The sequence below is a fragment of the Gossypium arboreum genome, chromosome 8, assembly GCF_025698485.1.
Source record: "Gossypium arboreum isolate Shixiya-1 chromosome 8, ASM2569848v2, whole genome shotgun sequence".
Classification (NCBI taxonomy): Eukaryota; Viridiplantae; Streptophyta; class Magnoliopsida; order Malvales; family Malvaceae; genus Gossypium; species Gossypium arboreum.
Window position 1 is genome coordinate 129,132,474 of NC_069077.1, and position 14,393 is coordinate 129,146,866.

Genomic DNA, 14,393 nt, shown 5'->3' on the forward strand with positions numbered 1-14,393 from the left:
AAGTTCAATTGTTTAATAATTTTCTAGTGTTTGTTGTTTTTACTTTCTCTATTAATTTTTTTTTCTTTTCTTGCATGTGACTTTAACCATTTAGCCATAAAAAAGTTAATTAACAAATTAGGATTTTTCTTTTAAATTTAAATTATTCTTTTATGTTTTACTACTTCACGTAATCAAGTTAATACATAACATGATAAATAAAGAATCCACAAAAAACTCATATAAAGGAATTAGATTATCTATGGGTTAGGTTAGTACATTTGAAAAGTGAAAGAATTTAAATAAAAATATAGATTCGAAAAATAAATTTGGGTAAGAAAATAATACCTAATTAAAAAACAGGCCAGTTTTTTACTCGGCCTGAATATGGAAAAAATAATTTTTTACTGTTTTCTTATTTTTTCTTTTTTTTTACTATTTTGCTACCATTTCATAATTATATTGCTACTATTTTGTTGTTATAATTAGATATTATATAACTCTTGTTTTATTATTAATTTTGTTACTATTTTAGCGACATTTCTTTGTTAAGTTGTGCCTATCTTAATGTTATTTAAATTTAAGTATACATATTTTTTTCAATTTATAGGAAAATATTTATTTTAATATTTTTAATATTTTGATATATTTTATTTTTTTTTAAAAATCATATAAAAAATTAATATAGATAGACCGGACCTAGATTTTAACATTTTTATCTGACCCAAACATAGCCATCCTGGAATAGATGCTTCCACCAGTTTGGGATTCAAGAAAACGAAAGTAAACATCGTACTGCGTAATATATATATTATCTAACAAAGACATCCTTACGCTCTCCCTCACTACCTTCACCCTATTTTACACCTACTACCAGTCTCGACCTCCCTATGTCCATTTTCACTATCTCCCTCATAACCTCCTCCTCCTTATTGTCAGTCTTACCACCCATTCACCATGTCAAACAAGTATCTAGTACAGCCATTTGTGTGTAGATGTAGTCCTACACATCTTTTCAACCTCCTTCATCTCCATTGTCTTTTAGGCACAAAACCTCCTCACACCCACCCTTGTGCCCTCACCATCTCCACCCTATTTTATGTCTTTACCATCCTATCTCCACTTTCACCATCTCCCTCATCACCTCCTTCTCATTATTATCAGTCTTACCACCCTTTCACCATGTTAAAGGTTAAAGGTGCTTTTAAATAATTAATCTACATGTTTTTAACTTGAGAAAAAAAACATTACCGAGAACTTAGACAGGAACGATTGTTGAGAAGTAAGTTGATAATTAGTTTGAGTAGTTAGCTTTATTGTTAATATAGTTAGTCTGTTAGCAAATAATCTATAAAATGTCAATAAGTTTGTAATTATGGTTTAAGACACTTACTGTGCTTATTGATATCACAGTGTAACAGCCTAATTTTTAGTGGTATCGGGAATAGAGATTTGAGATCACTAAGTCCGACGGGTGAGTTGAAAATTTAATAAATTAATACCTATGAGTCAAATGTGAATATAAAAGCATTTTTGAATTAGTGAATTTGGTGATTTAAAAGAATTAATTAGGTAAATTAGGTCGAGAATGAGGTATCGAGACCTCGAATTCATAAATCGAGCCATAAATATTTTTAGAAATATTTATGGAGTGTTGGTGAGGTAGCAATAAAATTTAGTCAGAAAATTTTGACGTTTTGGTGGTTAATTAAATAAAAAGGACTAAATTGAAAAGGGTGTAAAAGTTGCTAAAAGGATTAAATAGCTCAATTGTCAAATGAGGAAGGACCTAAAGTGAAAATAAGCCCAAAGGAGATATTTTGGGCGGCAATAGCTGAGAAAAATAAGAAATAAGGGCAAAATTGGAAAATTGACAAAATTGGCTAAATAAAAATGGAACTAAATTGGAATATCTAGAATTCTCTTCATTTCTCTTCATATTCATCAGCTGAAAAACAGCCATGGAGGAGGGTTCAAGCTGGTTTTCATACTCTAGCTTCATGTAAGTTTAATTCTTGCTTTCTCCTTGACATTTTTATATTTTTGCACTTTTACAATTGGGTCCAACTTACTATTTCATTAGTTTTTGATTCCATGTCTAATTTTTGAAGTTGTTATGGATGATTTCTGGAAGTATATGATGATTTGGCATGGAATTAGAGCTTTAAATTGTTTATATTCTGATTTTATTGAAAGAATTGAATAGAAAGTGAATGTTTGGGACCTAATTGTAAAAGAGTTTGAAGTTAGAGTTTTATGTAGAAATTCTGAATTTCAATAGTTATGAAATAACTTATAATGTCTATAAAAAGTATTAATTTAGAAAATTATCTTAATTGAGGGGTTAATTGAGTAATGACTGAATTGTATGAATTGTGAAATTTGGGGTAAAAAGGAAATTAACATTTTGCACTAAAACTGTTTTGGGCAACAGTAGTAGTTTAAATTTGAAAAATCACCAAAAATTGTACAAATCGAATTAAAGGATGAATAAAATATGAAATTAAAGCTTATTAAGTCTAGTTTCTTATAAAAGAAATTATGTAAGCAATGGAATTGTAAATCATGAGATACAATAACTTTTGTGAGACAAGGTCAGAATGATTTCGGGTTCCCCTGTTCTGAATTTGGAAAATCATAAAAAAATTGGATAAAAATAATTAGAGGCTTAAATTTATATGTTTAGAATCCTGAATGAGTCTATTTTCAAGAGAAACAAACAAGGACATCATTCAAATCTTGTACGAGAAGATAATTAATTTTTAGTGAAGAAGGGTCGGAACTGTCAGACAGCAGAACAGGGGAGACTTCAATGAATAAACTGTATTAATTGGCCCAACAAAAAATTATGAATTTTTTATGGTAAGAAGACATATAAGTATAGTTTCTAGGAAAATTTATGGATCTTAATTTGGAGTTCTGTAGCTCAAGATAAAAATAATTTAGTGACTATGACACAGATGGACAGCTTGAATATTCAATAAGTAGATAGTGAAAATTATGGATAATGTTACCTACAAGTGTGTTGTTTATACTAAGGATGTGGATGGAGAGGAGGAGGAGGAAAATATACAAAACTATATGAATGACTCGTGTATAAATTGATCACATGCCCGATCATAATCGATAAATGTTGGATTAGAAATGATAAAATATTTTATTTGGTATATTTATTATGAAATTATGATTATCGTTATAATACAAAAATTGAACTTGTGAGTTTATATGGCTAAATTTTAGTGATTATTTGTTAATTTTATGAATTTCATGATGTGTTATTTCATATGTATTGATGATAAAATCGTGAATAATGTAAAAGCATGAAAATTGAATAAATGATCAAATTGAGCATTTCGGTTCGATGACAAGATGAATTGAAGGAAAAGACCATGGTTGGACCATGGCAACAAGTGATAAGTGATAGCTTGGCTACACTTATCTAATCAAGAAAAGTGAAAGTGATAAGTGATAGCTTGGCTACACTTATCGATCAATGACAAATGACAAGTGAAAAGTGGTAGCTTCACTACGATCGATGAAAAGTGGTAGCCGCCACCGATCGGTGAAAAGTGGTAGTTCCGGCTACCTGATCAGTGAAAAGTGGTAGCTCCGGCTACATGATCAGTGAAAAATGGTAGCTCTGGCTATCTAATCAGTGAATAGTGGTAGCTTCGGCTACAAGTGACAAGTGACAAGTGATTTCCGTATAAGACCATATCTGGGATATGGCATCGGTGTGATATATGCTACTGTATAAGACCATATCTGGGATATGGCATCAGTGAGATATGTGATTCGTGTAAGACCATAGCTGGGCTATGGCATCGATATATGAATATGTGTAACACCATAGTTGGGCTATGGCATCATTATGTGAAGATGTGTAAAACCATAGTTGAACTATGGCATCGAGAAAACGAAGTACTCAATTTCGTAAGACGTTCACTAATTTGACAAAGTTTGGTAAGTGTTACATGGAATTATGTTATACAAGGAAGTACGAGTTGATAAGATACGAGTATAGAACTTGGTTGATAAATGAATTCATTTGTGATTATATAATTGTTCATCTTGAATGTACTGTCCATATATATTGATAATTCAAATGTTTTAATGAATAAAATTCCGATATGGAATAAATTGAACACAAGACAAATAATTATGAAATTGAATTCGGAATTCATGAAAATGACAGTTATTGATATATGGAGACATGAGACATTGATATATGAATATAGAAAATGTTTGATAAATGTGTTTATTCATAATTATAGAATTATATACCTCATGTGTACTATTTGCATAAATATGATATTTCAAATACTTTGGTTATTTAAGCTTAAATATGAAATAGTCTGAAATCAAGATAAGTTGTTATGAAAATATATTTAGATTACAGAGATATGGCTGATATATGTTGTATGATTACATAACGTGAAATTGTGTATATATATGAGAAATTGAATGAGAATTAAGCCCATACACGTTTCTTGTTATTTATATAAAGTGTACGACTGACAAGGGTGATGAAGTTATAAACAGAGAGTTACATGGGTTGAAAACACGAGCGTGTGACTCTCCAAAGTGTGAAAATTTTCTAAGTGTTGCAAAAGTTTCATATGTTTACAGTTTGGTCCCGAACCACCCTGAATGTATGTTTTGGGCCCCGTAGGCCCATATAAGAGATGTTAAACATATGTATGAAAGTTTTTAATTTAGAAAAAATTTTATGGCTGATTTTTTTACATGATTGATCATATTAAGTTTGGTAATGCCTCGTACCCTATTCTAGGCTTAGAATACGGGTAGGGGATGTTACACACAGAGTATTTTTTTCATTCATAATCAGTTTTTCAACAATGGTATCAGAGCTCCGGCGATCGTTAACTTTCCAATCACCAAAGTCTAGTCACAAAATCTGTTTGGTTTGCTGATTCGATGTTAATTCGTTTCGGGTTATAAAGGTTAAAAACTAAGCCTTTTTTTTTTATTTTTCTACTGGTCCAATTACATTTTTTGGTGGGTGTGGTCCAATTGGTAATTTAGGGCTTTTTTTTTTCTTGTGGCTGTTTTCTTTTGTTTGCATCGTTCTTGATCGATAGACTTCTTTTCTTCAATACTGGTTGCTTTGCAATCATGGTGAATCATTCTAATTTGGTTATTGATTTTAATCACCTTCTTTACTTGCATCCGTTGGATACTCCAGGTGCCTTGTTGGTTTCTTATCAGTTGCTTGGAATTGATAATTACAATGTCTAGAGTCGGTCAATGAAGATTGTGCTGTTAGCTAAAAATAAATTGGGGTTTGTAGATGGTACTTATTCTAAAGAGTCATTACGAGATGAGTTGGGATATCAATGGGAGTGATGTAATGCTATTGTATTATCTTGGATTCTGAATGCAGTAAACAGTGAGTTTCAGCAGGAATCATTTTTGCCTCTAGCACAGCAGCCGTATGGAAAGACCTTAGAGAACGTTTTCATAAGGTTGATAGCTCTAGGTTTTTTTTTACATTGAGAAATTACTTTGTATCTTCAAGATACTAATTCTATATATGTGTACTTCACTACACTGAGATTGTTTTGGGATGAATACGATGCTCTTGTACCTTTTTCTTTATATAGTTGTGATCAGTCAAGGCAAAATGTTGAACATGTGTTGTAACAGTGCCTAGTTCAGTTTCTGATGGGGTTGAGTGAGTCGTATAATGCGGTGCACAGTCAAATATTGTTGATGAACCCATTACCAACTGTAAATCAAGCTTACTCTATGCTTATACAAGAGGAATCTCAGAAGCAGCATAGTTCGAGTGTTGTAGGTTCAGATCCAGTTTCTTTACACTTAGCACATATCATTCAAAAGAAGCGATTTAATGGAACGTGTGATCATTGCAAGATTAAAGGGCATAAAAGAGAGAATTGTTATAGGATAATTGGCTACCAGACTGATTTTGGGCTCACTAAGAATGAGACAAATAATGTTTCAGGGTCTAAGGTAAACAATGCTTCAATCAATGATTCTGCTAGTAATGGTGAAGTGGTTCATGATGTTGGTATTGTGGTTGGTCCACAAACACCTGTGTTTACTCAAAACACAATATCAACAAATGTTAAGCTTGTTGAACAAGGAGCCTACTGTTGAAGTTGTTGCGCGCTTAGCAAGTATGGTTTGTGTGTCTAATAGTTGGATTATGGATAGTAGAGCTACTGACCACATGCTATCTGATTTCCAATTCTTAGAATTTTCTATTGTATATATATCAAATTCTCCTTGTGTTCGAATTCTGAATGGTTCTTCTGTTTTGGTTACCCACATTGGCACTTGCATTATTCTACCTAACCTTAAGCTTACCAAAGTTCTCTATGTTTCAAATGTCAATTATAACTTTCTCTCTATTTCTAAACTTACTAATGATCTCCAATGTTTTGTTTCATTTTATCCTAATTTTTGTCTTATTTAGGACCTCTCAAGTGGAAAGATGAGGGGGATTTGTAGGGAGCAAGGTGGTCTTTATATCCTGCAACCCTCTCAACAGACTAACATAGTTGCAACTCCACCTACTACAACTCTTTCAGCAAATGTTAAACCATCTTTCCTTTGGCATGCTAGACTTGGCCATACTTTTGTTTCAAGATTAAATAAGGTGCTTAATCTTCCCTGCACAGTTTCGAATAATGATAGCATCTAACAGTGTCTAGTATGTCCCCTTGCTAAACAAACTAGATTGTCATTCCCTATAAGCACAACTCGTGTTGATGATATTTTTTCTCTTATTCACATAGATTTGTAGAGGCCCTATCGAATTTCTACTCATAATGGTCATAGGTATTTTTTAACTATTATTGATGATTATTCGAGAATGACATGGGTGTATTTGTTGCGATCCAAAAGTGATGCTCTTGTATCTCTTAAACAATTCTTTGGCTTGATCAAGAATCAATTTTCCATCAGCATCAAAATGTTCATAGTGATAATGGATATGATTTTTTTAACAATGGTGTAATGAATATTTTAGTATGATGGGAACTGTGGATCAAAGCTCATGTGCTTATACTCCTCAACAAAATAGGGTTGTCGAGCGTAAGCATAGACATTTGCTTAAATTTGCTAGGTCTCTCAAATTTTAGTCTAATATACCTAGTAAAATTTGGGGTGAATGTGTCTTAATTGTTTGTTTTTTAATCAATCACCTACCTACTCCTCTCTTGAATTGGAAGAGTCCTTTTGAAGTTTTATATCGTAAACCTATTGATCTTTCTCATTTGCATGTGTTTGGATGTCTTTGCTATGCTACCACACCTAATTATTGAGATAAATTTTCTCCAAAGGTTGTTCATTCTTTCTTTATGAGATATTCTAATGTTCAAAAAGGCTACCTATTATTCAATTTTGAAACTAAAAGTTTTTTTTGTTAATCGAGACGTTATATTTCATGAGACTGTGTTTCCTTTTACATTTCCCAACAAAAATTTTGTGTTTCTCCCTACAATTTATTGCTCTCATTTTCTTGCTCTTGAGCCCATGCCTTCCATTCCTATACTTCTCACATCGCCAGTTTCACCAGCAGCCAGTACCTCACCAATCTTACCACCTACTAATATTTCACCGAGTTAGTCTTGTACTTTTCATGAGCCATCATTTTCCCCGTTTGTTCAGCCAACCTCTTCCACTTCAATCTCCTTACGATGCACCACACAGTCTGTTAAACAACCTGCATGGATGAGGGATTATGTTTGCTCCAACCAATCTTTCATTTCCCTTGCTTTAGGTGCATACCACATTTTTCATGTGTATTCTATTTTGTATTTACTTGCTCATACTCAGTCATTTGCAGCCCATATTTTTTCCATGTCTGAACCCCAAACATATACTGAGGCTATCTCGGATCTAAGATGAGTCGATGCCATCCAACAAGAAATTCGTGATTTGGAAGACAATGGTACGTGGGAGGTTGTTTCTTTACCCTCTGGTGTGGTTCCTTTCGGGTGCAAATGGGTCTATAAGATCAAATACAATTCTGAAAGTTCTATTGAGTGATTTAAAGCTCGAGTAGTGGGGAAAGGATACAACTAGCAGGCTGGTATTTATTTTCAGGAAACATTTTCTCCTGTAGTCAAGCATGTTACTGTTCGGACAATCATTAGTGTGGTTACCATGAATAACTAGCCTCTTTTCCAAATGGATGTCTACAGTAAGGTGATCTGCATGAGGGGGTTTATATGGATATCCTAGAAGGTTTTCGCAAACAGGGGGAGCACAAGGTGTTTCGTTTGCTCAAATCATTGTACGGGTTGAAGCAAACTTCTCGATAGTGGAATTTGAAGCTCAATGAGGCATTATTGCAAGAAGGTTACAAACAAAGCAGACATGACTATTCTTTATTTTCAAAAAGGCAGGAAGGTAACGTAGTCATACTAATTGTCTATGTTGATTATTTGTTAATCACAGGAAGTGACATTGGTGTGATTAATGAGCTTAAAATGGTTCTGCACCAAAACTTTAAGATGAAGGACTTGGATGTACTAAATTTTTTTCTTGGTATAGAGGTTATGAGGTCAAGTAAAGGTATTGTGTTAAGCCAGATAAAGTATGCATTGGAGTTGATAGCCGATGTTGGGTTAATAGAAGCAAAACCAGCAAGTACACCTCTTGAACAAAATCAGAAACTTACTTCAACTGAATATGACGAAACTATACAACCAACTGTCAGTGGTGATGAGCTAGTTTCAGATATTGCAGTATATCAACGACTTCCCAGAAGACTACTCTATTTGAACAGCACACGACCAGACATATCCTTTGCGGTTCAACACTTAAGCCAATTCATGCACAGACCAAATAAATCTCATTTGGAAGCTACTTTTTGGGTAGTTTAATATATAAAGAAAAATCATAGCCAAGGTATTATGTTGATTGCATCTAATAAACCACAGCTTGTTGCGTTTTGTGATTTAGATTAGGCTCCATGTCCCATGTCCAGATGATAAATCACTGGTTTTTGTGTTAAGCTTGGGGACTCTCTAATTCTATAGAAGTCAAAGAAGTAAAGTATTGTGTCTCGTTCATTAGCAGAAGCTGAATACAGGAGTATGGCATCAGTAGTAGCAGAGATTATTTGGTTGGATGGCTTGTTGAAAGAAATTTGCCTTAATCAGTGGCACACTTCTTTACTAGTTTTAGATAGTCGGTAATATTACAAATTGTAGCCAATCTTGTATTTCATGAACACACGAAACATATAGAGATCAATTGTCATTTTGTACGAGATGAAATTTGAGAAGGTTTGATTCAAATGCAGCATATAGGAACAACTAAATAACTTGCAAATTTGATGACTAAAGCACTTGGAATCAAGCAACATGAATATTAAGAGTCCAAATTAAGGGTTAAAGATCTATTTCGCTTCTTAACTTGAGGAGGAATGTTGAGAAGTCAGTTGATAATTAGTTTGAGTAGTTAGCTTTATTGTTAATATAGTTAGACTATTAGCAAATAATCTATAAAAGGTCAATAAGTTTGTAATTATGATTTAAGACACTTATTGTACTTACTAATATCACAAAGTATTTTTTCATTCATGATCAGTTTTTCAACATAGACAGCTTGATTCTCGAAGCTTTTCCATTGCCATTGCTATCGACGTAACAACCATTTATACAACGTTTGATGCACCTACAGCTGCATATAATTAAAATCATGGAAAGAACAAATAGGATTAGCAAAACCAAAGCTTTTCCTCTGTATTTAAGGGTTTCTTTCATAGTAAAAGCTATTTCTGGTGATGATGATGGACTACAGTATATGGATGCCTCAATATTTTCTTGTTTCAAGGTAGAGTGAACTGGGTTTTGATAATGCTAAAGTAGAACCCAAAGTAGGTATATATAGACTACTCTCTCTCACCAACCAAGTAGAAGGTCAATGAGATCTTTTTATTTTTGAGGAACAATGAAAAAGCAATCATGATTTCCTTCATATTTTTTTAACTACGTCAAATAACTTCTACCATTATCTTTTATTTGTGGAGAAAAGAGTGCGTATTTCTAACCTTTGATTTTTAGATACTTTAAAAATCTAAGGGTTACAAATTTTAGGGTGCCAAGGTATTATTTTTTAAGAAAAGAGTGAGTATTTCTAACCGTTGATTTTTAGATACTTTTAAGGGTTACAAATTTTATGATGCCAGAGTATTTTTTTTTTAAGAAAAGAATGTTTATTAAAGGTTTTCATGGGAATGTTTATTAAAGGTTTTCATGGGTCGGGTCTAGCCAAGTTTAAGCATGATATTAATATATTTTATGCTTGCCTAGCCCCAGTCCAGCCCGAAAAATTTTGTCCAAACCTGTCCATATTTGCAAACAACTAACCCAAGCCCAATTTAAGCCCGCCCAAATTATTTTTATTTTTTAAAAATATTTATTTTAATATTTAATAATTTTATACATTTTTTATTTATTGAATTTTTTTATATAGTCATCTGAACATTATTTTAATGTTTACATTATAGTAATATTATACATTTAGTATAGGTTTTTTTAATGTGTTCTAAATTACATAATATATCAAAATAACATAATATAAAATATTATAAACTTAAAACGGGTTGGGCCGGGCTCAGGCATTGAATGTTTAAACCTGAGCCTAGCCCATATTTTAAGTAGGCATAATTTTTTTGCCCAAGCCCATTTTTTGGGCCTAATATTTTTGTCCAAACCTTCCCAAATTTTTTGTGGGTAGCCCGGCCCATTAATAGGTCTAGTGCTTACACACGTCAAGAGAAGTTTTTTATTCCAACCATTTCTTTTGTCAACATAGTGTTAGCTTTATTCTTTAAAAAAAAAACTCATTAATGACTGTCTAGGATTCTTGGGATGAGATTTTTTAAAATTATCCCAGGATTTTCTGAATTTTAAAATTTTATCACGAGATTTCCTGTTAGGGTTTGGGTTAAGGAAGACATTTTTTTCCTTATTGAATTCTAACTCTAAACTGGGATTCTTGGGCCTAAGAATCTGGAATAAAATTCGAACATCACATCTAAAAATTTTTAGACAAATGGTTCTAACATTTTAGACATCACATCCCATAAACGTTTTTTTTAAAAACTTTTCAAACTTTTCAGGAAAACCCTTCTTGTTAGAAGCGTTTTTTAAGCTTGTATAATGAAGTTCCATATTGAAATTTCGAGCAGATTTTTTTCATAATGAGAAGATTGTTGATGATAAAAATCTAAGGAGGATTTCGTCATAGTTGGAGTTCTGGCTCATCATCTTCACCTTCGCCTCCATCTTGATATTCATCTTCATCTTCATCTTCACCGCATTCCTCCGTGCTAGATTGCATTTGTATCCTAATTTCCCATTGTATATTGTCTGTGGTATTAATAGGTAGATACGAAGATGACCTACCTTTGTAGATGATGTTAGGGGTATTTGCGACACTATCGGTGGAAAAGTACATGGTGCCAAATAACCCAATTGTGGATAGAATGTTGGACTTGCAAGTGATGGCAGATACATTGGTGTTGTTGTCGTCAGTGGCGTGTAATATGATTTGTAACAACCCATTTTTAGGTCAAATCTGAACAGTGGTTTCTAGACAATAAATCTGAAGTCAAAATATTTATTTTATTATTTTAATAAGGTTTACAGTATGATAGATTAACTATATGAAATTTTCGTTAAGAAATTTTACTGTTTAAATGCTTAATTCGGTAAAAAGAACTAAATCGCATGACGCGTAAAAGTTGAGTTCTATTGTTTAAATGTATTAAATAGCTATGGATCATTAAAGTAAAAGTCCTTATACTAAAATTTTCATTAAGAAATTTTATCGCTTAAATGCTTAATTCGGTAAAAAGAACTAAATCGCGTAACGCGTAAAATAGCTATGAATTATTAAAGTAAAAGTCCTTAAACTGAAATTTGACCATGATTAAGGTTAGTGGACATTTATGTCCATGAATTACATGATATATTAAGGTTTTATAATAAGGTTAAATATGTAATTTAGTTAATTATGTTTAATAAAATAAAACAAAACAAAAATTTAGCTCATCCTTGATCTTTATTGCCGAAATTGAGAAAAAAAATAAGGGTTTGAAGCTTCCATGGTTTCAGCACATTCTTAGCTAAATTAAGGTACGGTTTTATCTCGATTTTTAATGATTTCTACATTTTTGAGCTCATTGCAGCTTAATCTAGCTAGACTGTACCTTCGTTTTTGAAATTGCTATAGATTTTAAATGATGTCATTGTTGAATACTTGAGTTATTTGATGTTTAATGATAGATTATGGAAGCTTGATGATAGTTTTACAAGTTTTATAAAGTGATTTTTGATAAAAATGTCAAATAGGGATTAAATTGTGAAATTGTAAAATGTGGTAGTTAAAAGTGTGAAATAATGAAAGATTTAGGCTGCTAGTAGTATATAGGAAATTCGGCTATCATGGGTTATAGCCTAATTGTGTAATTTTGTATTTTTATGTGTTAAAGACTAAATTGCAAAGTAGTCAAAAGTCTAGCAGTAAATTTATAATTTAGACAAAATGAATGTTTTAGGCTAAATTGAATTGAATGAAAATTTGAATGAATTAATTTGATATCATATAGATTAAGATAAACAAATACCAGAATTAGATCGGGAAAAACGAAAAGTGGATGAATAGCCGATAGTTTTATTCGAGGTTACGAGGTAAGTTCGTATAATTAGAATCGAACTTTTCTATATTTGTAATTATTGAAATGAAAATGTATAGTTGAAATACTTGAAGTATGAATGCTTTATTGATATAATGTATATGTTACCGAGCCATGTTTGAATCGTATGAATTCATAGGATACGAGGGACATGATACTGGTATTACCGTTTTGGTCGAGCTCCTGTATTTGTTGCCGACTCACCACAGCTCGTATGAGCTTACCGATGTATCAGCTCGAAAGAGCTTACTATTTTCAACTCATTGGAGCTTACCATTTCAGCTCGTATGAGCTTACTGTTCAGCTCGTATGAGCTTACTGTTCAGCTCGTATGAGCTTATCGTTTTAGCTCAATAGAGCTTACCGTTTAAGCTCAATAGAGCTTACTGTTCATCAGCTCAGGAGGAGCTTACTGATCATGGCTCGAAAGAGCATATATGATGATGAATTGACGGATTCTGACATTGTTCACTCGATTATCCTTTGAAGTTCTAATAGGTTCAATGGACCTAAATAATGTTATACAGACGAGTTACGGTTTATAAATGTTACTAATGTTATATATGATATATGAATTTGGAATGATGCTAAGCATTGTATTAATGAATGGTTTCATGTATATTTTTACAATGACTAACATATGATGAATACTTGTGATTAGGTGTTGGTTAATTAAATTGGTTGCATTTTTTGTATTTCTTTGATTATGTATAAATGGTAAGTTTAATTCTGTATTATACGGGCTTACTAAGCTATAAAGCTTACTCTGTTTCTTTTTCTGTGTTTCATAGAGGCTCGTTAGCTCGCTTGTTTCGGACAAGCCGGAGTTGCACATCACACTATCCAATTTTCGATTAGTACTTTTGATCTTGTGGATATATGTGAATATGGCATGTATAGGCTAGTTTGAAAGATGTGAGTTATGTCACTTGATATCATGATTGTGGTATATTTTTGTGTATAAATAAGCCATGAGATTTGGCTTATTTTGATGTTATGTTTTGGTTGAATTGAAGTGTTCAATTATGGTATGTTTTGGCAAGGAATGATGGAATGAAAATGTGTAAGTGAAGTTTTGTTATGTAGTTGATATATGAATGGATTATACATGGTATTAAGTAGGTAATTGAATATCAAGTTGAATTGGTATATATATTGTCTATGAAATGTTATAGAATGAATGTCAATTGGGTTATGAAATGTGATCATTTATACTTGTTAATATTTATGTATTTAGGGTGGAAAAATGGCTTTGCAAATAGCCTATTTTTGTCCACATGGGCAAGGACACCGGCATTTGTCTCAGCCATGTGTGACACACGGTCATGTTGCACAGCCGTGTGTCCCCTGGTGTTGAAACAGAATTGAAGTCAGTATACTCCACACGGCCTCACACACAGGTGTGTGACTGGCCGTGTGATACAAGTTAGTATACCCTCTAAATGACACACTGCCTAGCACACGGGCGTGTGACTTGGCCGTGTTGCATAAGTCAGTATCCTCTTCAGTTTTCACACGGCCTGGCACACAAACGTGTCCTCAGTTGTGTGTCACAAGTCAGTATGTATGCCCTGTTTTCACACAGTCTAAGACATGGGCGTGTCTACTAGCCGTGTGAGGCGCACGGCCTATTCAATGTGAAAATATTTCTAAGTTTCCAAAATTTTAATATGTTACCGATTTAGTCCCGAATGCATGATTAAAGCTTTGTATG

The 14,393-nt window shown here is 32.7% G+C and overlaps 1 long non-coding RNA gene across 1 annotated transcript; it reads left to right on the plus strand.

The window, feature by feature from the left end:
- Window positions 1-1,860: 1,860 nt before the first annotated feature.
- LOC128296399 (uncharacterized) lies at window positions 1,861-13,830 on the plus strand. The gene is made up of 2 exons (XR_008287017.1): window positions 1,861-1,981; window positions 13,471-13,830. It is a non-coding gene; the product is annotated as an uncharacterized LOC128296399 (long non-coding RNA).
- The last annotated feature ends 563 nt before the right edge of the window (window positions 13,831-14,393 follow it).